Source organism: Equus quagga, chromosome 16 (genome assembly GCF_021613505.1).
Source record: "Equus quagga isolate Etosha38 chromosome 16, UCLA_HA_Equagga_1.0, whole genome shotgun sequence".
Classification (NCBI taxonomy): domain Eukaryota; kingdom Metazoa; phylum Chordata; class Mammalia; order Perissodactyla; family Equidae; genus Equus; species Equus quagga.
Window position 1 is genome coordinate 80,015,964 of NC_060282.1, and position 26,637 is coordinate 80,042,600.

General features: G+C 39.7%; 1 pseudogene; it reads left to right on the forward strand.

The window, feature by feature from the left end:
* Window positions 1-8,377: 8,377 nt before the first annotated feature.
* LOC124227856 (solute carrier family 7 member 13-like) overlaps window positions 8,378-26,637 on the forward strand; it is a 33,352-nt pseudogene continuing 15,092 nt past the window's right edge.

The following is a 26,637-nucleotide window of genomic DNA, read 5'->3' on the forward strand; positions in this document are numbered from 1 at the left end:
TACATGGAGAGTCTCGTGATTACCTAGCGAATGATTAATAAATCAGAGCCCATGTCTTCCTTTCAAATGTTGTCTCAGTGAGGTTTTTGGAAAATGAGTCTGGCAAAGAAATTCACAAATAGCAGGTATCTGAAGGGTAAATAGTCTACATTCTGTTTGAAAGTTGATTGAAATGTTCTAGCATCCAGGCCTCTGAGTTAAAATTTTGATATTTTATAATGATAACTAAGGAGTCTGGTTTGTAGACCACAAGTCAAAGGAAAACACTTCTTATGACATGTTGCAGGCTCAGAATAACTTCCAGGCACAAAGCTGGCAGATTACAGATGGCCTTGCAGATTCTGGACAGCCCAGGAAGACATGTTTGGCTGTGCACGGGACAGGTGGGGCTGGATGCGCCGAGAGTGCCACTCTAGGAGGGGGACGTAATGGCCTGCACCTCACATTTTTATAGAGAAGATAGGAAAGAGTAGGGATCGCTGGACTGTAAAGAAAGACTGAGCTGGGCAGTTAAGGTGTCAATCCAGTAGGCGTGAGCAAACCCAAACTAGTCCCAATACAAATGCTAGTTTAATACTCCATGCTTCCCCCTGCCCGTCACCCCCAGATCTCATCGCTGATTTAAAAAAGGAGATGTGCCTTTAAAGTATCTTGAAAGGGGCATGGCCCAGGTGTGTGATATGTCCTTCCCTGATCAAAGTCTTTCATCCCATCCACAAGAAGCTGGCCCATCCTTTCCATGGAGAAGTGTCCACACAGCCATCCTCAATCAGGACAAGTGGAAGCCCCCAGCCAAAGAGTAGGCAAGAAAATAAAGCCAAAATAATCATCACGACCTGAATCTCTCATTCATAGGTGATGTCCATAGTCCCATAGCACAAAGGAGGAATTCATTTACTGTGGTCCTTCTAGAATTCAGGGATAACAGTCACTAAGTACCCCATGTTGGTAAGGTTAATATTACGTGGCATTCTCCACCTTTTCAATATACATACCGGGGCATATGTCTGATGATCCTTCTGGGGGATTAATGGATAAGGCCCAGGTCCAAAGAGAAAGATCTCAAATCAAGGTATGGGGTATTCTCACTCTTGGAGTAGGATCCACATTGAGAAACAGCGACAAGGGCTTTAGGAGCCAAGAATTCAAGTAGACAGACGGAGGAAGAACAAATGGCTCCAACGCTTAAAGGCAAGTCCTGCCCAAGGACCTTCTCTCAGTCTTCCATTTATCCTCGTTCTTCTAATTATTGCCCTAGCTTGCAGACTCTTAACATCCCGTGAATAGATGTTCTTAAGCCTGGCGTGGTACCGGGGTTCTACTCCAGAGAAGGAGACCCCAATGCTGTAAAGATTTATGCATTTATAGACAAAGAGGTGAAAGTGGGAACCATCTAAACAAGCCCAAAGCCTCTGAGTTGGCAATGAAGATTCTGGTATTCCCTTTAAATTCATCCTCATTGAAGCAAATATGACATTTGCTCAGCAGAAACTTAGAGCCAGTCCTTTTGTTTCTACCACCAACCAACAATCAAGACACAACTGAACGAAAGGAATACGTCCCACTGCCGCTTTTAGCGTTCAACCACCTGAAATTACGATCTGTGTAATTATTGTGCTACCTATTGACTGGAGACCATCGAGATGAAACCAGGCATCTGAAAGATCTAAAAGTATAATGATTGGAACAGGATGGAAGTAATTTTACAAAAGTTCACTTTTAGACAAATAACTTTAAAGTCTGAAAGAAAAGCAGGTCAAATGATGCATAACTTTCCATCTTGCCGCTTACTGGGAACGGGTTTTAGCTACTATGAGGATGCAGGATAGAGCAACGGTTTAAAGCACGGAATTTAGAATCAAAAGACCCAGCTTTGAATCTTGGGCCCGACATGGTACGTGGACATTTGACAAGTTATGGAAGTTCTCTGAGCCTATTTACCCGTCCCTAAAATGAGCATAATAATAAGAACAATTGGAATAAAGATTAAACGAAGTAATTCCTGGAAACACCTTAGCATAGATAGGCATGAAGTATTAATATATGCCTTTATCTTTTTTTGGAGAGTCCACAGAATAAGAAAAATGCAAACATTTGACTTTTAAAGATTAGTACTCTATTGATTCCACAACTTCAAGTAGACAGGAACACCACAGTTGGACAAAACTAATTTACCTGGACCATAACACAGCATGACCAATCATTTCCCTGGTCACTTTCCAAGCCTTGACATCTGAAGTAGGAAGAGGTTTAACAAGGTGTCACTAACTGCTAAGAATGATAGTGTTCTGGCCTGCCCAGTTCCTGAGGCAATAGGAGCAAAAACAGGAATGTATTCTCTATCTTCAATTCACCAGCGAGGAAGATCCAAATACAACCTGCTGTTACTTAAGTCCAGAGATACTTCCTGGCACCTGGTGGGACCTCTAATTTATTCCTTCCCATAGCCATTACTTCATTGCCTTCAGCAGACCCCATCCCCTTTGCCCTGGCTTTACTGAGATTCCTAGTGTAGCAATGCTAGGTATATTCGCTATTACTGTATAACAAACTACCCTCAAAATTTAGTGATTTAAAACAGGGAGTATTTATTATCTCATATTTTCTGTTGGCTATGAATTTGAGAAAGCATTAGCTGGGAGGGTCTAAATCTGAGAACATCACGATTGCAGTCAATATGTGGGCCAGGACTACAGCCATCAGAAGGCTCAACTGAGGCTAGAAGGTCCTCTTCCAAGATGGCCTACTCACATGCTTTCAACAAGAGGCTTTACTTCCTCACCAGGTGGGTCTCCCCATAAAGCTTCCTCATGACATGGCCAATGGCTGCCCCAGAGCAAGTAATCTGAAAAAGAGAGAAAGAGAGAGAGAGAGACTGAGAGAATGGGAAGGGAGGGTGGACAGAAGCTTTGCTGCCTTTTATAACATAATCTTATAACTGACATATTATCTCTTCTTCTGTATTCTATCGTCACACAGACCAACACTAGTAGTAGCACAATATGGGAGGCAGCTACACAAGAGTGTGAATACCGGGAGATAAGGATCGTCATGCACCATCCCAGGGTTCACTACCCGACTCAAGACCCACCTGAGGCACAGTAGAATAAAGCACCCATCATTACACAACTTTGTAAGGTATAAACTAAAAGACCCCACTTGATCCCCACCCCTGTCGCTTGCCCCTTCATTCACAGCCACGATGCCTACCTTTCGATTCTTGAGGACACCAGGTTGTTTTCGCCTAAGAGGCTTTGCAGAGGCTCTTTCTTCTGCCTGGAACCCTCCTCCCTGCCAGTCTCTGTCTCTTAAGTTCTCAGTTTAACTGTCACTTCCTCTGAAACGTCCTTCATGATCAAATCATGTCATCAGTGATGTTTATAGTAACAATGACCTTCTTAATATTTACCAAGCGTTTACTGTATGCCAGGTACAGTTCCAAGGACTTTTTATGTCCTAATACACTTAATCCTCACAACAACCCAATGAGACAGGTACTTTTATTATCTACATTTTACACATGAGCAAACAGACATGAAGAAGTAACTTGCTTAAGGCAAGAAAGCTAGGAATTGGTGGAGGATTTGAAGCATAGAGTAAGCGAAGTTTCCTGAAGGAGAGGAGAGAGGAGTGGAGGAGACTGAAGAGTCAGTCAGGAAACGGATCATGTGGACCCTCATAGACCGTGTTATGTTGATACTTTATTCTAAGGGCAACAGGAAACCACTGGAGAATTGTAAGCAGGGAGTATGATCTGAGGATTAAAGTAATATTCAAACTGTTTTTTTAAATATGAAGAACAATATAAAAAACATCATAAACACTCAACTTAAGAAATTAAACACTAGCAATATTGTTGAGGAGCCAGTGCGTACCTCCCTTCTCATTTCCCTCACTTACCCCCAGAGGGAACCCCTATCTTGAATATCACTATATTTTTTACATATGTATGTATTCATAAATAATATATGGCACTCATTTTTAATATTTTAACATTATACAGTTTCACACTATATATAGACTATACACAGCGCAACTTACAATTTTGTTCAATTTTACATTTTTTAACTATACACATATTAACACTGAGATCTCTAGTTCATTCATAATTGACTACTTTGTGATTCTGCATTGTGTGAATTTAGTAAAATTTATATTTTCATTCCCCTATTGATAACATATACATGGCTTTAAAATTTTTGTGATGACAAATAATACATCTATGACCATTCTTGTACATTTTTCTCCATGAGGTAGGTCATAGACATAAAATGATTTAAAAAAAATAAAGGAAAAGGAAAAGTAACTCCAAAACTGTCATTATCTACAAACTAAATGATTATCAATATTTTAGAATTATTAAGAAAATAATTATTAAGCAATAAAGTTGAGTCTAAGATCAATTATAAACTGGTATCAAACAGTAAGAAAATGTTTAAAAGACAGAATTTACAAGTGAAAATAAACATAACATACCTAGGCCTAAATTTAACCAAAAATAAGTAAATAAAATGACATTAAGATTTTACTATAAATACTAAATAGTTTCAGAGAATTAATTGGGGAAAGACAGTAGCTAAAGCAGGAAAATGAGTGAAAAGCTTTTTCTCATTATCTAAAGAAAAATGAGAGTGGCTCAGACCAGATATTTGTAGTAGAATGGGAGACGCGATCAGATATGGATGTTTGGAAGTAGAAGCGGGAGAGCTTGGTGATGGACTGGATTTAGGGAGTGAAGAAAAGTGTTAAAGACATTTGGATGTAGTTTTGATCCATCGGGCGGGTAATAATGAAATTTACTAAGGCTTGAGATGAAGAAACCACTTGGAACGGTAACAAGAGTTCCACATTAACACATCAAGATACACCAAAATAAAATATCTGGATAGAAACACAGAGAGAGAAACAAAAGATGGAAATACAGAAAATAGAACAAACAAGTACAATATGGGCAAAGGTCTAATATGTTTCTGAGATATAATTTCACATCCATCAGATCAGCAAGAACTTTAAGCCTGACAATACTAAGTGTTGGCAAAGATGTGAAACTGGGAACTAATGAAGCAGCAGTACTGTGTGAACCAGCAATCCCACTCTTATGAGCATCCTAGAGGAACTCAAACGTGTCTAAGAAGAAATTGTGAACAATGTCACTGCTGCATTGAATTTAATAGCAAAAAAATGCTCATTAAAGGCAAATAGATACATCAAACAATAGAGCACTATAAAGGCGCCTCCATTCTTCTAGCTGCCAGGCCCACATACCTTGGTCATTCTCATTCCTGTCAACCTCTCACAACCCCACATCTAATGCATCAGCAAATTCTGTAGGGTCCACTTTCAAAATATATCAAGAATCCAATCGCTTCAAATCTCCAATGCCAATATTCTTGTCCCCAAGCTTAGATACTTGCTAGTCCTGTGTACTTGGAGTGGTCCATACCCAGATCCCTTTCTTGAGTGAAGCTTTAATCTAAAAACTACAAATTGTACAAGAAATAATCCAGACAGCCAGCTACAGCATGCTAGGAACATCCTAGGATCAGGAGTCAGTAAACAGAAACACCAGGAAGACACTCATTTACCTCTAATTGCAGCAAGTCCAACTAAGGGTAAAACTTTCTGCAAGTGTCCCTGTGTTTGGAGAAAATATTACCTATTAACTGTTAACCCTTTCATTGCACACAAACACTGTCATTACCACCACCACTACCACCATTCATCAGTCATCCCTGTCTGACATATTATATATTTTTCTTTCTTGTGTGTTTACTTCTCTTCCCCTTGACTAGGATGCCAAAGTGATTCTGTCTGCCCTGACTAGAATATAAAAGGTCTTTGTCAACTTTGAGTTTTGCACACAGTAGGTGCTCAACAAATATTTCCTGAATAAAATGAACACACCAAAACAAAAACAAATCATAAGTTAATTTCTTTATACTTTATCCTGCTACAAACAAATAATAAATGAATGAATATATGAATTAGTAAAAAAAATATGTTGGATGTATTGACACCTACATAGTGGCACAAGCTGCACATGTGATTTAGAGACAGGAGAGGCCTAAATACATTTATTCAAATTGGTTTTGCTTTAAAGGTGAGGAGTCATTTTTCCTGTAGAATTCCTATATTTTTTTCTGTATCTTTGGCTCCTTTGGTGTTTAGAAGTTTGGTTATGATGTTTCTTGGCATGGATTTCTTTGGATTTATCATGTTTAGAACTCATTCACCTTCTTACATCTGTAGATTTATATCTTTTACCAAAGTCGGGAAATTTTCAACCATTGTTTCTTTGAATATTTTTCAAGAACACTCTTTTTGTCCTCTTCTCTGGAACTCTAATGACACAAATATTAGACTTTTTGTTATAGGCCCACAAAAATCACTGAGTCTCTATACTTTTTTTTTTTCAGTTCATTTTCTCTCTACATTCCACACTGGGTAATTTCTATTGTTCTATTTTCAAGTTCACTGATTCTTTCCCTGTGTTCTCCACTCTGCTGTTGAACCCATCCATTGAGTTTTTAATTTATTATATTTTTTCAGTTCTAAAATTTCCATTTCGTTTCTCTTTATATATTTTATTTCTCTGCTGGGTCTTTCTATTTTTTCATTTCTTTTAAGTATGTTTGCACTTGCTTTTTGAAGAATTTTTACGATGGCTACTTTAAAATATTTGCCAGATAATTCCAATATCTGTGCCATCTCAGTATTGTTGTCTGCTGATTGTCTTTTTTGTTCAAGGTGAGATTTCCCAGGTCCTTGGTATGGTGAAGGATTTTCTGTTGTGTCCTGGACATTTGGATATTGTGTTATTAGACTCAAGATTTTATCCTGGAACTGGAAGCTCCTAAATATATCTATTAATAGATTGGTTTATATCTATCCACAGGAGCAATATTGATACCTAATTATAATAAAAGAATGAGTGCTTCCCCAACGAAATTTCATTATATACAACCTAACTGATACTGATAATGTCCCCCAATGACCTCTGCCTCCTGGTATTCATGTTCTAAGGTAATCCCCTCCCCTTGATTGTGGGTGGAACTTGTGACTTGTTTCTAGAGAACAGAATACAGCAAAGGGGAAAGGATGTCACTTCCAAGGTTATATTACAAGAGACTGTGACTTCTGTCCCGTTAGCACTTTCTCTCTCTGGTGGATCAAGAAAGATGCCACATTGTCACCTGCCTTATGAGGAGGCCCACATAGAAAGAACCAAGGAAGGCCTCTAGCTAATAGCTCGTGATGGACTGAGGCCCTTAGTCCAAGAGCCTGTAAGAAACTGAATCTAGCCAACAACAATGTGAGTGAGCTTGGAAGTGGATCCTTCCCCAGAGGAGCCTTGAGATGACTGCGGCTCCAGCTGATAGCTGATTGCAGCCTCATGAGAGACCCAGAGCCAAAGGACGCAGCACCCACATTCCAGCCCACAGAAACTATGAGAGAATACTGTTGTTTTAAGTCACTGACTTTTGGCGCAATTTGTTAGGTAGCAGTACACACAAGGGCAATTATTAAGCCCTGACAGGTCAGGTACTCCAATGGGTGTTTCCCACAGGTTACTTAATCAGTTCTATGGAAATGACTCTATGATCAAATGAAATTATTATCCTCATTTTACATATGAATCAGGAAATACGGATTCTAAGAAATAAGACAACTTACTAAAAATCATGCAGCTACTAAGTGGCAGATGTGGGATTCAAACCTTGGCCCACTTAAATACAAAATTTACATTTTTTACATTAAACTACAGTTCCTTTGAAATACAGTTTTTAAAATATTAGCTTAGAGTTACATAGTATCAATGCCATACCTCCAAAGGAGAGTTCTCTGCCCAAAACTTAAGTCTTCCTTTCTCAATCAGCTGTGACTAACTTGTTCAGTGGTATATGCGATTTTTCAAAGGCGGATTTATTGAGATATAATTCACATATCCTACAACTCACCCAATTAAAGTGTATGACTGGATGGCTTTTTGTATATATTACATTATTAATTTTTTTAGCTTGTGGTAAAATAGATATAGTATAAAATTTGCCATTTTGACCAACTCAGTGGCATTAATTACACTTGCAATGTCGTGCAACCATCACCAGGCATATTTGAATTTCTAAATAATTAACACATGAAACATTTTAACTGTGGCCTTAGAGTTCACAAAATCTTAGAACAATTCACAAGTTAATCATTTTTAGAACAAAGTTAAGTGCAATAATAAAATGCTTATTATTGCCTTAAAGATGATGGCTAAATCAAGAAAGCATGTTACAGAAGAATCATGGGGGGAATGTATAAAAATTAGCAATCCATACACAAATATCAAATTATTTTTTCAGGACTAAAACAGAAGGAAAAAGGAAAAAGCATGCAACTCCTGAGGGTAATAGGATTCTTCCCTGGAAATATGTTATTTAGTGCCATATAGGGGCAGGAATCTTTGAGTCTCCTAAACGGGTATTAAAATACTCCTCATTGAATGTAGCTGTCTCCCTGAGCATTTGGGCTGCTGGTGCCATAGTGACTGTCATCGCCACTCTCAGTCATGCAGGGCTGGGGACGACCTTCCAGGAGTGGAGAGCCCTGTTATTTCCTCAAAAGGTCTCTGTTTCTTTCTTCAGTCTTTGGATCAAACTTTCTGTTTATCCCTTAGGAATAGCTACTCAGACCTTGTTACTGTCTACTGTCTACCTATATACTTCAGCCTTTCTATGCCAGGTGCCCAGATCCACAGCTACCAAAAAGACGTCCAGCTTCAGCTACTTTCTGGTTGTTTGGACTTCTGAATACTCGAGGGGTGCTAACCATGGCTTGGTTTCAAACTCTCAGTACTTTGGCGAGGATGACTGTCCTCTGCCTAATTTCCCTAACTGGGATCGAGCTGTTGGGACTGGGAAAAAGGAGAATGTGGCCAGGTTTGAGAATACCTTTGACGCTGAACTTGCTGGTGCCTCGCAGACTGCAGAAGCCTTACTTACGCCAAGGATTGTTTTCACATTCTGGCACGTCAGTCCTGACCAACATAGCAGGTAAATCCATTTCTGAAATACTTTACAGCAGGCATCAAGTTTTTTCTACAGCTCTATAGGGAAAGATATCTCTGATTAGTTTATTTGGGGGGGGCAGATTTAATTAATTTAATCTGCTCTGCACCACGTAGAGGGAGGGCTGTCTAGTCATCACTGAGCCTCAACATATAATCATTTATATAGAATGTGCAGAATTTAGTGTTGTTCAGGTCATGTCTCTTATACAAAACTTGGTAATTTTATGAAATTTTCAAAAGAAAATTAAGACCACTCTCCTATTTTACTATATTGTATCATAACACTTTTTCAAGATAAATTGAATTTCAATTACATAAGAAATGCATTAATACAACCTATTTGTAAAAAGCAAAGCTATCACAGATTATATTATTTATTATAAATATATGTCTCCTATCAGCATTAGTAAAATGCCATGTCCTCATTTTGATTTCATAATACTTCTTAGAGATCTTTCTGTTAGAACTTAGTGATCTAACACATTCTTTCACCTGCTGCATAATATTCTTTAGTATGGCTTCACTACGTTTCCACATTAGTGGGTATTTAAAGGGCTTCCCATTCTTCGCAATCACAAGGAGTGGTGTAATGTCTTAGCTTCCTGGGGCACACGTACTGCTGTTCCTGTAGGGCAATGCTTCCCCTCCCATGTCACGGCACCAAGAGAATTTGGTAATAGCTGCACAGCACGCTCGAGTAAACAAAAGAATTACATAGAAAACACTTCACTATATTTCATTTGCATTATAAAATTATAAAAATATAAAATATTAAGGAATATATTAAACATTGAAGTTCTATAAAACTTCCAAACAAATCTTTGCAAAATTTTCATGAGAAACCTGAGCTCACTCCCCTAGATGTAACACTACTATAGATTTTACGCTTGAAACACTATAATATTTTATCAAAACTTTTAATAATAATTTCTTGAAATCCTTGATTCTTGAATTATTGAAATTTTTTATGTTCCTGGTCAATGAGACACTTTGCTCACTCATGCCAATTATTAAAAGTCCACAACTGACAGGACTTTTAACCGATAATGACGTTTTTCAATTGACAAATGTAATATTAAAATTTCTTGCAATAAAATTAATGAATTTTTAATCCAATATCAAGGTTTCCCAAATAATAATGCTTTAATTTACCTAGCACACATGAATTGTTACAGCAGTCACCTGGAAGCTAGCTTGGACATTAAAAAGCACATGAGTTGGGGCTGGCCCCGTGGCCGAGTGGTTAAGTTTGCGCGCTCCGCTGCAGGCGGCCCAGTGTTTCGTTGGTTCAAATCCTGGGAGCGGACATGGCACTGCTCATCAAACCACGCTGAGGCAGCATCCCACATGCCACAACAAGAAGGACCCACAACAAAGAATATACAACTATGTACCGGGGGGCTTTGGGAAGGAAAAAGAAAAAAATAAAATCTTTAAAAAAAAAAAAGGCACATAAGTCAAAAATGAAAATATTGAAGACACATGAAGGCAGAGTTTCAGGGTCACTGCCTGGAAATGCATCCTCCAGGCACTACCTTGTCTCCTCACACTCCCAGCCACGTTGTGTTAGGAGCCATGGTCCTGGGACACCTGAATCAGATTTCCTCCAGCAGCTTCCCAGGGCCCTTTCCTGTAGTGAGCACAGGTGGGTTCTGCAAAAGTCAATGCCCAGAGGTTGGCGCACCTCTTAGCTAACGTAAAGCAGCTCACTAGAGCAAGCACCGGTGTTCCTCACCATGATCATCACCTGAAGACACGGTACAAAAAACCTTCAGACCCAATTTTGCTTGAGTCTCATTCTCATTCTCATTCTCCTCCTACTCCCTGGTTTGATTCATTATCAAACAAGTCAAACCTTGAATTAGGGATGAGCAAGCCATAAAGGGCACTGATAGCAAAATGTGAATGACTGCAGATCGAGATGGCTGTGTTTGAAAGGTCCAGTGAGATTTTTCTGGATCTGCAGACTATTAGAGCAGAAGGTCGAGTGAGATGAGTGCAGCAATGCTGTCAGACTGTGTGGCCAATTGAATGGGGCTGACTCTCCTAATCAAGAGCTGACAAATCTACAACACCAGATTTGGAGATCTGGCTTCCGGCATGTCAAAACGGAGGGACCCTGGCTAGAAAGAACTATCACCCTCAAGTTTGGTCCTAACAGTTTCTGAGCTGTCATATTCCTGACCAAGCGTAAACAGTGTAGCCCGCTTATGTCTAGATTCTTATTCCAGGGCCACCTGAAGGGACAACATTGAATCCCAAGCACCACTATACATCCTTTATCTTTACCTCTGAAATAAGGAATTACATTGGGTTGCAAAGCCTTCAGGGATGTCTTAGTAGCAGGCCTGACAACAGTCAAAGGAGTCTCTAGCGATGTGGACAACTGTCAGGACTGGAGTTCTAGCCACTCAACAGCAAAGGGACAAAAGATCTCTGCTTCCATAACATGACTTGGGGGACTCTTGCAAGGGCCCATCAGACAAGACACCATGCATGCATGCAGTTTAGAAAATCAGGATTACCTGAAGCACATTAATATGGGGAGTAAGTTAAAGAGACCCTCAGATTTCATAATCTGCCCAGAATTCTCATTGTTAGTGAAGGAAATTTAGGAGTAGAAATAGATAGATGCAGTACTGGCTGACCCTTAGAGGTGCATTAATCATGGCGCCACCAGCTGAGATTTGCATCCGCTCCTGAGCCAAAGATCTAAAAAACAAGGTCTGGGGGAACTTGAAAGGCCAGTTCCCCAGCTCTGTGCACAAGGCTGCCCAGAAAAGCGGTGACCTCTGTCTGGCCTGAGCAACACTGTGATTTGCTTCCCATTAGAGGGACTCTTCAGAGGCAGCATACACGGGACCACTTGGAAACCCTCCTCCTGACACCTGGGAGGTTGCAATATATGTCAGTTTCAGCGGGGAAGGGGGACTTCTTGGGGTCTGGTGAGCCTGAAGCTCCCACTCTCTTGTGTAAGTTGCTGCAAGATGTAAATCTATGAAAGACTCTACCCTTAAGAAATCCGCCCTAGTCCTCCAGAAACTAAAGCTGTGCGCCTATGGGAGAAAAAAGGCTCGTCAGAGAAAACGTTCCCCTCCGTTTATGGGAGACCCAAGTAGGAGAATCTAAGAGGGCAGGGCACCTGCCCCAGGCTGCTCCTCTCCTGCGTGTGGAGACCAGAGGCCCTGGTCTTAGTCTGCACTGAAGACAGGAATGCGGCAGGAAACACAAGCTAAGCATCCACAGCTTTCCCAGACACACTTAAAACTTGGTGATACTCCCAAGTCCTAAGGGTTTGACCAAAGCTGGGACCTGTTAGGGAGGACAAGGAATTTTCCACATTAAAAGCAACCAAATTAAAGTAAGGGACAATATTCCCAAAGAAATCTTTATAAAGGATACTGTTCATTTAACAGTGGTGGGAAAAATGTGGGATGAGGAAGAAAGCGTTGAGCTGACACCAGATAAAACTTTTTTATCTTTTACTCTTCCCTTTCTAAGAGAAAAACAATCTGGATTAGAGGTTAATGTGAGTTTTATAATGTCCCAAAGTTGGAGTTAAAATTATTAGCCAATTTACGGTATAAATTCAAAATTATAATTTTCCACAAACCATTAAGTTTAACTTATAAATGATAATATAGAGAGAACTAAAAATTTTACATAAAAATTTCTTTTTCTTATTCTTTGATAAATGGTTGATTAACAAATTGAACATATTCAATTCCACCAGAAAATAAAACCTCACCCACGGTTTATAAACAATTAATTCCCTTAAATCTTAAATGCATGTTAAAATGCATTGAATTTTTAAGACTTGAAATGTCTGTCTTGCATAACTTTTCTTATCACTTGTGTCTTGTAACTCTAAAAATTTTAAGTCTTAAATATGATGAATTTCAAATTCTCTTAAACAATTTAAATGCAGTTTTTAATCAATGTTTCCTACACTTGCAACTTAAAATCATACTTCTGAAAATTCATTGTATATTTCAAAGCTGATCTCTCAGATTATCTAAAATGCTAGTGTCTCATAAAAATTATAGACCCTTGGGGCAGGTGTGGTGGTGTAGTGGTTAAGTTCTCGGGCTCCGCTTGGGAGGCCCAGGGTCCACAGGTTCAGAACCCATGCGCAGACCTAGCACCACTGGTCAGGCCACATTGTGGCAGCATCCCATACAAAACAGAGGAAGAGGGACACAGATGCTAGCTCAGTAACAATCTTCCTCAAACAAAAAGAGGAAGATTGGCAACAGATGTTAGCTCAGGGCCAATCTTCCTCACAAAATAAATAAATAAAATTTTAAAAAATTACAGACCCTCTAAGTAACTGGCACAAATTGTATAACTTAGCAGAAAATAAACAGTATCAAGGATTTTCATTTGCCTGATCGTTGTTGCCTTTAATTTTAAACATTCTCATCTTATACTGGGTTTCCTAGAAGCAGAGTCTGAGATGGGGATCCTCATGCCAGCGTGTTACAGAGGGAGTGCTCCCCAGAGACACTGGTGAGAAGGCAAGGATGCGGGATGGGGCAGGGGAAGGAGCTGAGCAAAGATGTGGTTTCGGTTGAAGTCCAGCCTCAGCCAGATTCTACAGAGCACTCTAGGGCTGCACTGTCCAACCTGGTCACCACTGGCCACGTGGGGCTAGTGAGCACTTGAAATGCAGCTCGTCAAACTGCAATGTTCTACAGGATTAAGACGAGAAATCAAGATCTTGAATGAACGAAACCATGTCAACTAGCTCATTAATAATTTTACAAACATTACCTATTGCAATGATAACATTTTGGATATTTGTGGGTAAACAAAATATATTATTCAATACATCTCACCTGTTTGGTTTTTTATGTAGCTACCAGAAAATTAAAAACTACACAAACAGCTCACATTATGTTTCCATTGGACAGCACTGCTAGAGTAGGAATAATACAAAGTCTTCCCAACCCGAGGCAATAGGGTTGGGCTTCTGTACCCTCTGTTAGTCAGTCAATGGCTGTGGGCTGCTTCTGAGGAAAGGATGTAAGCTTCCAGACTTTTCCAAGCAAGGCCGCTTACCCTCCTCCCTGCCCATCCTCCCAAGGACAGAGAGTGATTCTCAGGAGAAGGGTTTGGCTGTGGGGCACTAGCAGCCGTTACTCACGGAAGCTGAGCAGGGGAGAACCCGCAGTCCATGGGTCTGGGTGAGACTCCTATACTTTCCTAAGTCATGTGGTCGTTTGCTCTCACCTGGGGCCAGAGTCACTATCTAAGGGGACTGAAGTGCCAGGTGGAAGATCCGGACTTACTGGTTGCTTATATTTCCCAACCAGTGAGCCCCAGGCCGCCAAAGCAGAACGTGCGAACTTAACCGCTGCGCCCCTGGGCCAGCCCCAGATTATAAGTAATTTTTATTTCCTTTTTTTATACTGTTCATATTTTCCATAATTAGCATGTTGTACTTATGATCAAAGAAATACCATTTTTCTAATACCAAATAATTATATTGCCACAGAATCAAGTGATGAATTTTTATGACAACATTGAGACTTTAAGAAAATATTAAATTATGTTCAGTTTACTTTAAAAAGGCAGAGCAGTATTTGAAATGCATTAGAAAAATTCCACCAAATTTTAATTTTTTTAAAACAGTTACCCCTGAAAGAAGAGTTGTTCAGTTACCTAGAAAATTCATTTACCGAGAACAACTTAACTCTTCAAATATTCTGGATAAAGACCAAATGATACACCGGTAAAAACATAAACTACAAACATATTGTCTATACAGACAGACACAGAGGTATATGAGCCTGTAGGAGCAGAGTGTGTGTGTTTTGGGAGAGGCTGTGACTACAGCCAAGACGCCGTGGCACTCCAGTGACCGCATGTCCCGCATAATGGGTGTGTTTTCAAGGCCAGAGGTCACAAAGAAGGTCAGTCCAGTGGCTGCACACTGAACTGAAATTCTGCTCTACCATCTGTGTTCGGAGCCTTTACAAAAATGAGAAGGTTTGAAATTTATTTTGAAAAACCTCCATTTAACATGCCTCAAAAAGTCAAAAGGTGGCTTCACGCACCTTCTCTGAAACGAGTATAAAAATGTTATGCTGAATCTAAAAGAAAAACATAAATTTTGCAAAGTAAACAAAAGCACGTTACCATTACTCCTCCCACAATTTGGTCTCAGGAATACGAAACACACGCAAGGAGATTTTTGAAACAAAGTGAGGGAGAGAACTGTAACCTGTTTACACTCTACTTCAAACCAGTCAGCAGTTCTGTAAAAATCTGCCTCACTAACATCTCCTCAGGTACTCGCCCTCTTCATCCCCACCTGCAGGACCAGGCCCTGGTCTTTCCCACCTGGTTTACAGCAACACCCTCCTAATCTACATGCTCACCTCTGGTCTCCTCCCTCCGATCCAGCCTCCACTCAGTTTCCAGAGATAACGCTATAAACACACATCAAATCCTGTCACTTCCGCTTAAATACTCTCTGGTCTTGTTTTCTTGCATCTCCTCCCAATCTCACTCTCACAGCTGCTGCGACCCCCACACCGTCACCCCACCACCACCTTCCTTCAGACCAAATACCAACGTCTCCGCTGACCACAGCAGGCTCTCCAAGACCTGATTCGAGCCTGACTTTCTGTCCTCACCTCTTGACGCCTCGTGCACACACACGCCCTCACCACACACCAGCCTTTCTAAACAACTCACCGTTTCCAGAATAGACACTCCTCTCTCTGCCTCCCCAACAATGCCCCCTCACCGTCCCCAGCCTGACTTAGATGCCTGACTTGATGTCACACTAGTAAGACTGATTCCAAGTTTAATATCCTTGGAGTCCTGACAAGTGCCTTCTAAGTCCTACACAAAAGCTAGTCCTAGAAAGTTCAAAATGCACTTTAAAATCATGAAATGGAGGACAGCGAATAAGTGGACTTTGATTGCAATCATTGCTCTGTGAATTTTAACATTGTCAACATTATTAATAAGAAGCTCTCTGTATTTTAGAACAGAGATCATCTAGAGAAACAAAGCTTAATACTTTTGATCTTGTAAATAAATAGAGGCAAAACTGTAGGAGTCTAAGCACTTGTGATTGAAAAAAGAAAGAAAAGAATTGAACTATTAATTCAATTTGATTATCTCTACAATCAGATTATCACTGAAAAAGACCATCACATCATAAGTAGTAAGATAGTGCAATTCTATCATATAATTTTGAACTCCACTTTAATGATAATCATTTTGGAGAAATTTTGCAGCACACTTCATACCCTTGTGACATGGTTTCTTACATGTCTAATGTCAGTTATTTGTCTTAGTTAAGCATATAATACTCATCCCCCACTGAAAATCTTTTCTATTTTCACTCAATCATAGTATTCGTGACTGTATCATTCAACTGTTGTTGCCTAGCAAGCAAGCCTTCCCCAAACCCACTGGCTTAAAACAACCACTCTAGCTCTCAATCTGCAGGTTGCCAGTTTAGGCTGGGTTCAGCGGGGCAGTTCTTCTGCTCTCTGCTGGACTCATTCCTGTGTCTGCACACAGGGTGTGTAGCTTTGGGTATGCTGCTTTACTGAGGGTGGCCATGCTCTCCCATATCTTTGAGCCTGCAACTGGTAGGCTAATTTGGGTTCTTTTAGAAGCAAACGCCAGGACAGGATTAAAGGTGCAAGGATTTTATTAACGCTTGTGTTAGAGAAACCGAGAAGGAAGCCAGGTTAGGCTGGGAGAGTTACGGGACCACAATGCAAGTTTGACCCAAAATAAAGGAGTCAAGGAGGGGCGGATGAGAAAAACATCCTAGGCTGCCATGCAGTACAAGAAAGTCTTGGCACTCTGCAGGGGAGCCCCTTAGCCAAAGCTGGCCATCAGGTACACGAGTATTACTTAGTATCTCTGCCTCACAAAGTCGTTGGCTGGGAAGAGCCTGAAGGAGGCACGGCTTTAGCAGAAATGCCACATGGATTTCATAATGCAGTAGCTGGGACCCTGGGTCAGTTATGCTCCCTGTATTTGGAGGTCTGTGAGGTGCATTTTCACGGTTCCAGAGCCAGGATGGCTGGTTTTCACTTTGTTCTCTGACAAACTAGGTTGAGCTTGTTCATATGGTAGCTAGGCAGTGTTCCAAGAGAGCAACAGAAGTTTGTGATGCCTCTCAAGGTGTAAGCTCAGAGCTGGTGAACAATCACCTCCAATGCATTCTACTGGCCAAAACAGACCGCAAGGCCAGATCAGATTCAAGAAGTGAGTAAAGAGACTCCCTCTCTTGGAAGGAGCTGCAAAGTCATATTACAAAGGGTATGGAAGCAGAAAGAAGTAGAGAATTATTGCCATATTTGCAATCAAGCAAAAGTGACTGACTTTTTCGTTTTGTTTTGGGGAAGATCAGCCCTGAGCTAACATCTGCCACCAATCCTCTTCTTTTTGCTGAGGAAGACTGGCCCTGAGCTAACATCCGCGCCTATCTTCCTCTAGTTTATATCTGGGACACCTCCCACAGCATGGCTTGACAAGCGGTACCATGTCCAAACCCAGGATCCGAACCAGCGAACCCCGGGCCACTGAAGCAGAACGTGCAAACTTAACCACTGCACCACCAGGCTGGCCCCAAAAGTGACTGACTTTTTTGAAAATATCTTTAAATTTTTGTGGATGCTGTTCCTGTCACCTGGATGGACAGAGTAATCCTTCCCATGCAGAGCCATTTCTTTTGGGATCTCAACTTCAATGTTTAGCAGCATGTGTGGTCCACTGCTTTCAGTATCGAGGATGGTCTGCACAGCAAGGCAAGAAGGACAACTGCCTTTGATCTTCTCTATGCTTAATAACCACTCTGTCCAACTGTAGCTGTCACCCAGATAATCATCTTAACTTCTATTATTATTATAACCTCATAATTAGTCAACTTAATGAAATATTCAGGATTAGCAACCTGGGTTATAAGAGGGCTACATATGATAGGTTTACTTAAAGGTGCCAGGACCCCAATCCACCTAGACCTTATCAGGTAAATAAGGATAAAACTTTTATTGAATTTCTACTCTTTTGAGGAATAGAATTTTTTAATTCTATATGGGATGCTTCTAACCAATTCTGAGTTCACTTTGTGAAATATCTGGTCTGAACCTCCATTTCCCAGTTTATTGCTGTGTAATTAGCTGCATGGGCTACTTCTGCCTTGACTTTTAGAGTCAAAGGTCAAAACTCTACAAGGAAGATGGATGCTATCATTTTTGTCATCTTTCAGGAGCTATACAATAATAATTTGGGGGGAGGATATTGTCCCTGCTCAAAATCATCCCCTCAGTTGACAGCCCGACATAGGTGATGTGGCGTTCTGTTCTTGCGTATGCCTTTGATAAGGTCTTCGTTTTCTACAATAAGATGTTAATCTAAGCCTGAGTTTGGGTGATTATAAAAATTTTGAATCTGAACTTAACTAGTAAGGCAGACTATCCTCTGGGTAATGTCAGCAGGGCTACTGTAGGCTCCTACAATATTTTTGTGCAAAATATAAAACAGCACCCCTTCCTCTAGGCAGACCCAACCCCATGCCCAGGCACAGAGCCTGGTGAGCAGGGCATGAGCCAGCTATCAGCTCCCTTCTGCCCCCTCAGATGGGCGCACTTGTGTACGTGGTGAACTGCCTAAGCAATCACATGCATAAGAAGAAAAACTGGACTCTCATTTGAAAAGACCACAGTGCAGGAAGTGAATTAGAAGGAGGCCTGGGTAGATTCAGGTCAAACAGCTGACGTAGATTCTCTTAGTCACCCCATTTAACTCAAGAGAATTCCAGAGCTCTGAGATTAAGTAAGTTACCCTAGCTACAAGGAGCAGGGCTGGAATTCAAACCAGACGTTCTGATTCCAGAGCTCAAATTTTTGTTATATTTACTAAAAGGATAGTGATGAATATTTTATACCACAAAGGACCCACTGAGGAAAGTTTCTCTGATCTTAACATCAGGAATTCTTGGGCTTCTCCTCAAGAACTGACTTGCTTACACTTCATGGTGGCCTGCTTTCAGAATCTGTACAGGGCTTTGTGGCATGCATTTTGTGAACCTAATTTATTCTTTATCCCTGTTTTTATTTCCATCATTTCTCTTTCTTATTTTCATTTATTTTGTCTTGGTATAATGTAAGCCAATCCTTGCTATAATGTGAATCCTAGGAGGTTCCAAATAGTTTTTGTTTTACTCTTTAATCATGTCATAAATATAAAGTGACCCATTTAAGATACTTCCTGGTTGTAGGAACTGTGTAGAAAGTAAAATGAGAGTCCCATATTTCATGCCAGGGACCATAATAATCACTTGAGTGTTTGTTAAAACCCAAATTCCCAGACTCACGCCTGGGAGTTCTAATTCAGTAGGTCTCAGTTGAGCCCTAGGAATCTGTATATTTATCAGTTATCTTGGGGATTCTTATGCAGAAAAGCCCATTAAGAAACACTAACCTAGAGAATCTTGACTTTCTTCCCCCCAAATGGCTCCCTCTTTGGCTATGCCCCACGTTGAAAAAAGTGAAGGGTAATATCTTGGATTTGAGTCATCCATTTATTCAACAAATATGCAGTCACTACCTGCTACGTTCCAGGCACTCCACTAGACAGCTCAGAGAAATAGGATGAATCTTTCTGTTTAGAATCTTATTAGCTTCATAGAAGAGTAAAAAATGTAAACAAACCACTGTTACAAAGTTACTTAAGAAAAGTCATTTTGTTGAGCACATTCCACTGAAGTACACTGTATGCAATTTTCACAAAGAGTTTAAAAGACCAGCATCAGATAAAACCTCATTTTGCAAACGGATCTGCGAGGACCCATTTTTTTCCCCTGACTTTCAGACTTTATATTTAAACAATAACAACACACACAATGCACTCATTTTGAAGATATTGGATTAAAAATTTCTGAACATATTTATCCCGTAGCACCCACCAGCCCGCCACATCCTCCCTTCAGTTCTGGCGGGATGCAGGGCCCCAGACTTCTCACTGTGCAGTGATGGCGACCCTGGGCACTGGTGCAGGGTCAGGGGAGGGGCAGGCACATGGTGGGCACTTGGGGGGCCATCTTCCTGCTCCTCTCTGCAAAAGGGTCTGAGGACCAGATTAATTAAGTAGCCCAAGGTTACAGGGCTGAACAGTGGCGCTAAGATCCCTGGAGGAACATCCCTTATCTGTCCTAAATACCTCTGTGTCCCCAGCATAGCAAGTGGCACATAGGAATTCAGGGAAGGTTTCTTGAAGGAAGGAACGAGTAAAACAGCAGAGCTTGCATTTCAAACCAGACTTTCTGATTCCAACGTTTCTCCTCTTTTTATTACTTCATAGTCCTGCTCTGGGAAAAACTGGCACACGGCGGATACAGGAGCATTATAAACAAACGTTACAACTATGATATGACCAGGTTCCCAAATTCCCAAAACTAAAAATACTTCAAAGACTAATACTGGAAGGACATAGTAATTTTTGATTTATGACAATAATGTCTAATAATGCATTTTTTTCTATGCCTAAAAATAAAGCACTGATTTTAGTAAATAAGTGACAGTTTCTCATGAATAGAGTAGGCATTCATGAAAAACACAGGTGTATAAATAAACAAACACAATTCCACGTTTTTACAATCATTTAGTCTGCCACTAATTTATTTTCTACAATGTAATACTGAGACTGTCCCTCTAAATATATTTGAAAACATACTTGCAGTTTTCTCCCTAGTGACACATTTGTTCCAAATAGAAAGAGAATGTTCTTATGTTGTTTATAGAAATTTTGAGGACAAAGTCATCATTAATCGTAACGTTCCTTTTACTTTCAGGTGCGTTTGCCATTTGTATTTGGATCCATGGTTATATCTTTGTTTCTTATTTTGACGCCAATGATTCAGTCTCCTAAAATAGAGTCTGTCTGTGGGTTTATTTTTATTTTCAGTGGACTTTTGTGTTACTGACCTCATGTTCACTTTGATCAACATCCTGTTTGTTTTGACAAAATCACTTGCTATTTACAATTATTATTGAATATTTCACTACCTGAACTACACGATGAAGGTATTTCAAGGAAAAAAAAGACCTTAAAGAAATGTTTTTGTAAATAAGAAACCTTAGAATGTAAAATGCTTAACAAATGAGCACATTCTTGAAGGCAATCTTGGCTTTAGAATTCATACACTCATAAGCACATTGCCTCCCACCTCTTGCCCAGCCCCCAGCTACATGTGTCAAATCCACCACCAGCTACAGATCCTGATTCTCTCCAATTCAAATTCTTCTCATTGTAGTTGAATCCTTAGTTCCCTAGTGCCCAGCATGTTTCTCACCACTTCCCTCCAGGTCAAAAATTTTAAATGCACACACACACACACACACAAGTTTAAAGGGCATAGTATGCCTCAATCACTTAATTACTGCCTACTTCTGTGTGTAGAAAATATTGTAATGTTGTACACTTGACATTAATATAATGTCATGTGTTAATTATATCTCAAAAGGAATAAATAAATAAATAAGCAAACAAAAAAAACAAAGAGTCATTACCAGGGAGATAAGTTCGTGGGTGAACAGTGCCTAGTATATAGCAGATACTTAATCATTATTTGTTGAATGAACATAAAATGCATCTGGAAAAGAAAAAGAAAAATTGTACATCTGAAATTTATATTAATAAATGCTTTGTATTGCTTTCTACTCACTGGTCTAAACTCTTCACAGTGACACCAACTAAAAGAGTATATTTTACTTTCAAGCCTCTGTTTTCAGCCTTTGTAAAGTGTGATGGGCTAAATCATGGCCCTCAAAACCATGTCCAGGGAGTGACGTCAGCAACATGGTGCAGTGAGCTGTTCCCTTAGTCTCTCCCTCCTAAGATACAACCAAAAGGACATTCGTACCCACACAGCACAATAGAATGTCTGAGAGATCCACACAGCCATGTGTTTGAAGGTGGTGGCACTGGGTTCCTGGGAAGCAGCGGAAGGAGGCAAGGAGATCTCCTCCCCCTCCCCAGCAGCAGCAATCTGGATCACAGGTCCACATGCAGTGGCTGGCGCTTGACTCTAAGAGGAGACAGGGGAAGAGGCAGGCCTCTGTGAGAACACTTTCACTTTTGGAGATACAACCCAGCCCACAGGAACTCTCCAACCTGAGGAAGCTTAGACACCACATGCGGCCCCCACCAAGCCCAGCAGCCCAGGTGGGCCACTAGTGAGTGCAGAGTGGGCTCACGTGTGCAAAAGAAAGCACCCCTCTGCTCCCCTTCTGCCTGGTCAGCTGGAGGACCAACTCGGCTGGTTGGCCAGGACAGTGGATCTTCACGAGAGCGCCTGTGCCAGTGTGTGTGACCCACCAGGCAGTGGCGGTTAGTGGGCAGGCACAGCCGAGTCCTATCAGCATAATTTCCAGCAGCTGCAGCAGGTTCAGAAAACACAGCTCCTGCCCCCCCCCCAGTGGTGACAGGTGGAATCTCCAACCAGATACTACCACTATGAGCTAAAAAAGGTTCACTTCATCAAATACCATTAAGAAATACATTAACACTTCCGATCAGAAGGAAAATGACAATTCTCCAGAAACCAATCCAGAGGTCACAGAAATTTACAATCTAAGTGACAGAGGATTCAAAATCGTTCTCCTAAAGAAACTCAGTGAGTTACAAGAAAACTCAGAAAGATAGCTCAATGAACTCAGGAATAAAATTAATGAGCAGAAGGAATACTTCACAGAAGAGATTGAAACTCTAAAAAAATAAACAAACAGAAATGCTGGTGATGAAGAACGCAAAGAATGAGATAAAAAATCTTCTGGAAACCTTAAAAAACAGAGCTGACATTATGGAGGACAGAATTAGCAATTTAGAGAACATAGATATAGAAATGCTTCAGGAGGAGGAAAAGAGAGAACTAAGACTTAAAAAAAATGAATAAGTTCTCTGAGAAATTACAATGTGAAACATAATGATTATAGGTATTCCAGAGGGATAAGAGAGGAAGAAAGGAGCAGAGAGCTTGTTCAAAGACATAATAGCTGAGAACTTCCCAAATCTGGGGAAGAGAATGGAATTACAAGTACATGAAGCCACTATAACTCCTAATTACATCAATGTAAAAACACCTTCTCCAAGGCATATATTAGTAAAACTGGAAAAAGTCAATGAAAAAGAAAAAATATTAAGGGCAGCAAGGCAGAAGAGAATAATTTACAAAGGAAATCGTATCAGGCTTTCAGCAGACTTCTCAGCAGAAACCTTTCAGGCTGGGAGAAAATGGAGTGATACATTCAAAATACTGAAAGTCAAAAACTTTCAACCAAGAATACTCTATCCAGCAAAACTATCCCTCGGATATAATGGAGAAATAAAAACTCTCCCAGATAAACAAAAGCTGAGGGAGTTCATTGCCACATGGACCCCCTACAAGAAATGATTAAGAATACCCTTATACCTGAAACAAAAGGGAAAGGTTTACAAAGCCTTGAGCAAAGAGATAAATAGACAGAAAAAATCAGAAAATTGCAGCTTTCTATCAGAACAGGTTAGCAAACATTTAATTATAACATTAAAGATAAAGTGAGGGAAAGCATCAAAAATAACTATAAACACTTCATTTTAATCACAAACTCACAACACAAAATGGAATAATTTGTGACAAAAAGAATTTAGACAGGGAAGAGGAAAGGGATGGTACCTGCTTAGGCTAATGAAGATAAGAGGCTATCAGAAAATGGAGTATCTCATCTACAAGATCTTTTATGCAAGCCTCATGGTAACTACTATGCAAAAAATCAGAACAGAGACACAAATGATAAATAAAGGGGAAACTGGGAAAATCACCAAACTGAAATGACAGTCAGAAATACATGGGAAGAGAAACAAGGGAAATACAGAACAACTGGAAAACAAGAGATAGAATAGCACTATTAAGCCCACAGATATCAATAATCACTCTAAATGTAAATGGATTGAATTCTCCAATCAAAAGACACAGAGTGCCAGGATGGATTAAAAAACAAGACCCAACAAAATGCTGCCTCCAGGAGACACATCTCAGCTCTAAAGACAAACGCAGGCTCAGAGTGAAGGGATGGAAGATGATACTCCAAGCAAATGACAAACAAAAGAAAGCAGGTGTTGCCATACTTATATCAGAGAAAGTAGACTTCAAGGTAAAAAGACAAAGAGAGACAAATAGGGGCAGTATATAATGATAAAAGTGACATTCCACCAATAGGACACAACGCTTATGAACACATCTGCACATAACACAGGAGCACCAAAGTACATAAAGTAACTATTAACAGACCTAAAGGGAGAAATTAACAGCAGCACAATAATAGTATGGGACCTCAACACTCCACTTACATCAATGGATAGATCATCCAGACAGAAAGTCAACAAGGAAGTAGTGGAATTAAATGAAAAACTAGAACAGATGGACTTAACAGATATACATAGAACATTCCATCCAAAAATACAGAATACACATTCTTCTCAAGTGCACTTGGAACATTCACCATATGTTGGGAAACAAGGCAAGTTTCAAGTTTCAAGCATCTCTTCTGACCACAATGCTAAGAAGCTACAAATCAACCACAAGAAAAAAGCTGGGAAAGACACAAATATGTGGAGACTAAACAACAGGCTACTGAACAACCATTGGATCAATGAACAAGTCAAAGGAGAAATCAAAAACTATCTGGAGACAAAGGAAAATGAACATACATCATACCAACTCTCACAGGATGCAGCAACAGCAGTCCCAAGAAGGAAATCCATAGCAATACAGGCCCACCTTAACAAACAAGAAAAATCTCAGGTAAACAATCTTCAACTACACCTAACAGAACTAGAAAAAGAAGAACAAACAAAGCTCAAAGTCAGCACAAGGAGGGAAATAATAAAAATTAGAGCAGAAATAAGTAAAATAGAAACCAAAAAAAAAGTAGAAAAGATCAGCGAAACTAATCGGTGTTTCTCTGAGAAGATAAACAAAATCGACATATCCTCAGCCAAACTCACTAAATGAAAAAGAGAGAAAGCTCAAATAAATAAAATTAAAATTAAAGAGGAGAAATACAACAGATACCAAAGAAAAACAAAGGATTATAAAAGAATGCTATGAAAAACTATAGGTCAACAAATTGGACAATCTAGAAGAAATGGATAAATTCTCAGACTCATGCAACCTTCCAAAACTGAAACAAGAAGAAATAAAGAATCTGAATAGACAAATCACAAGTAAAGAGATTGCAACAGTAATCAAAAACCTCCCAAACAACATAACTGCTGGACCAGATGGCTTCTCTGGAGAATTCTACCAAATGTTCAAAGAAAATTTAATACCTATCCTTCTCAAACTATTCCAAAAAAGTGAAGAAGAAAGAACACTTTCTAACTCATTCTATAATGCCAACATCACCCTGATCCCAAAACCAGACAAGGGCAACAGAAAGAAGGAAAATTACAGGCCAATATCACTAATGACCATAGATGCAAAAATCCTCAACAAAATATTGGCAAACTGAATACAGCAATATATTAAAAAGATGATATACCATGATTGAGTGGGACTCATACCAGGGATGCAGGGATGGTTCAACATCTGCAAATCAATCAATGTGATACACTACATTAACAAAATGAGGAATAAAAATCACATGATCATCTGAATAGATGCAGAGAAAGCATTTGACAAGATCCAACATCCATTTATGATAAAAACTCTGAATAAAATAAGTATAGAAGGAAAGTTCCTCAACATAACAAGGCCATACATGAGAAACCCTAAATCAACATCATACTTAATGGTGAAACACTGAAAGCCATCCCTCTGAGAACAGGAACAAGACAATGGTGCCCACTCTCTCCACTCCTACTCAACAAAATACTAGAGATTTTGGCCAGAGGAATTAGGCAAGAAAAAGAAATAAAAGGGATCCAAATTGGAAAGGAAGAAGTGAAATGCTCACTGTTTTCAGATGACATCATTCCATATATAGAAAACCCTAAGAATCCATCAGAAAACTATTAGAAATAATTAACAACTACAGCAAAGTCACAGGGTACAAAATCAACTTACAAAAATCAGGTGCATTACTATTCTTTAATAATGAACTAGCAGAAAGAGAACTCACTAATACAATCCCATTTACAATTGCAACAAAAAGAGTAAAATATCCAGGAATAAGTTTAACCAAGGAAGTGAAAGACCTATACAATGAAAACTGTAAGACATGGAAATAAATTGAAGAGGACATAAAGAAATGGATAGATATTCCATGCACATGGATTGGAAGAATAAACATAGTTAAAATATTCATATATCTAAAGCAATTGACAGATTAAACACAATCCCAGTCAGAATCTCAATGACATTCTTCATGGAAACAGAACAAAGAATCCCAAAATTTATACGGAACAACAAAAGACGCTGAATAGTGAAAGCAATCCCCTGAAAAGAGAACAAAGCTGGAGATATCACAACCCCTGACTTCAAAATATACTACAAAGCTATTGTAATCAAAACAGCACAGTACTGGCACAAAAACAGACACACAGATCAATGGAACAGAATTGAAACC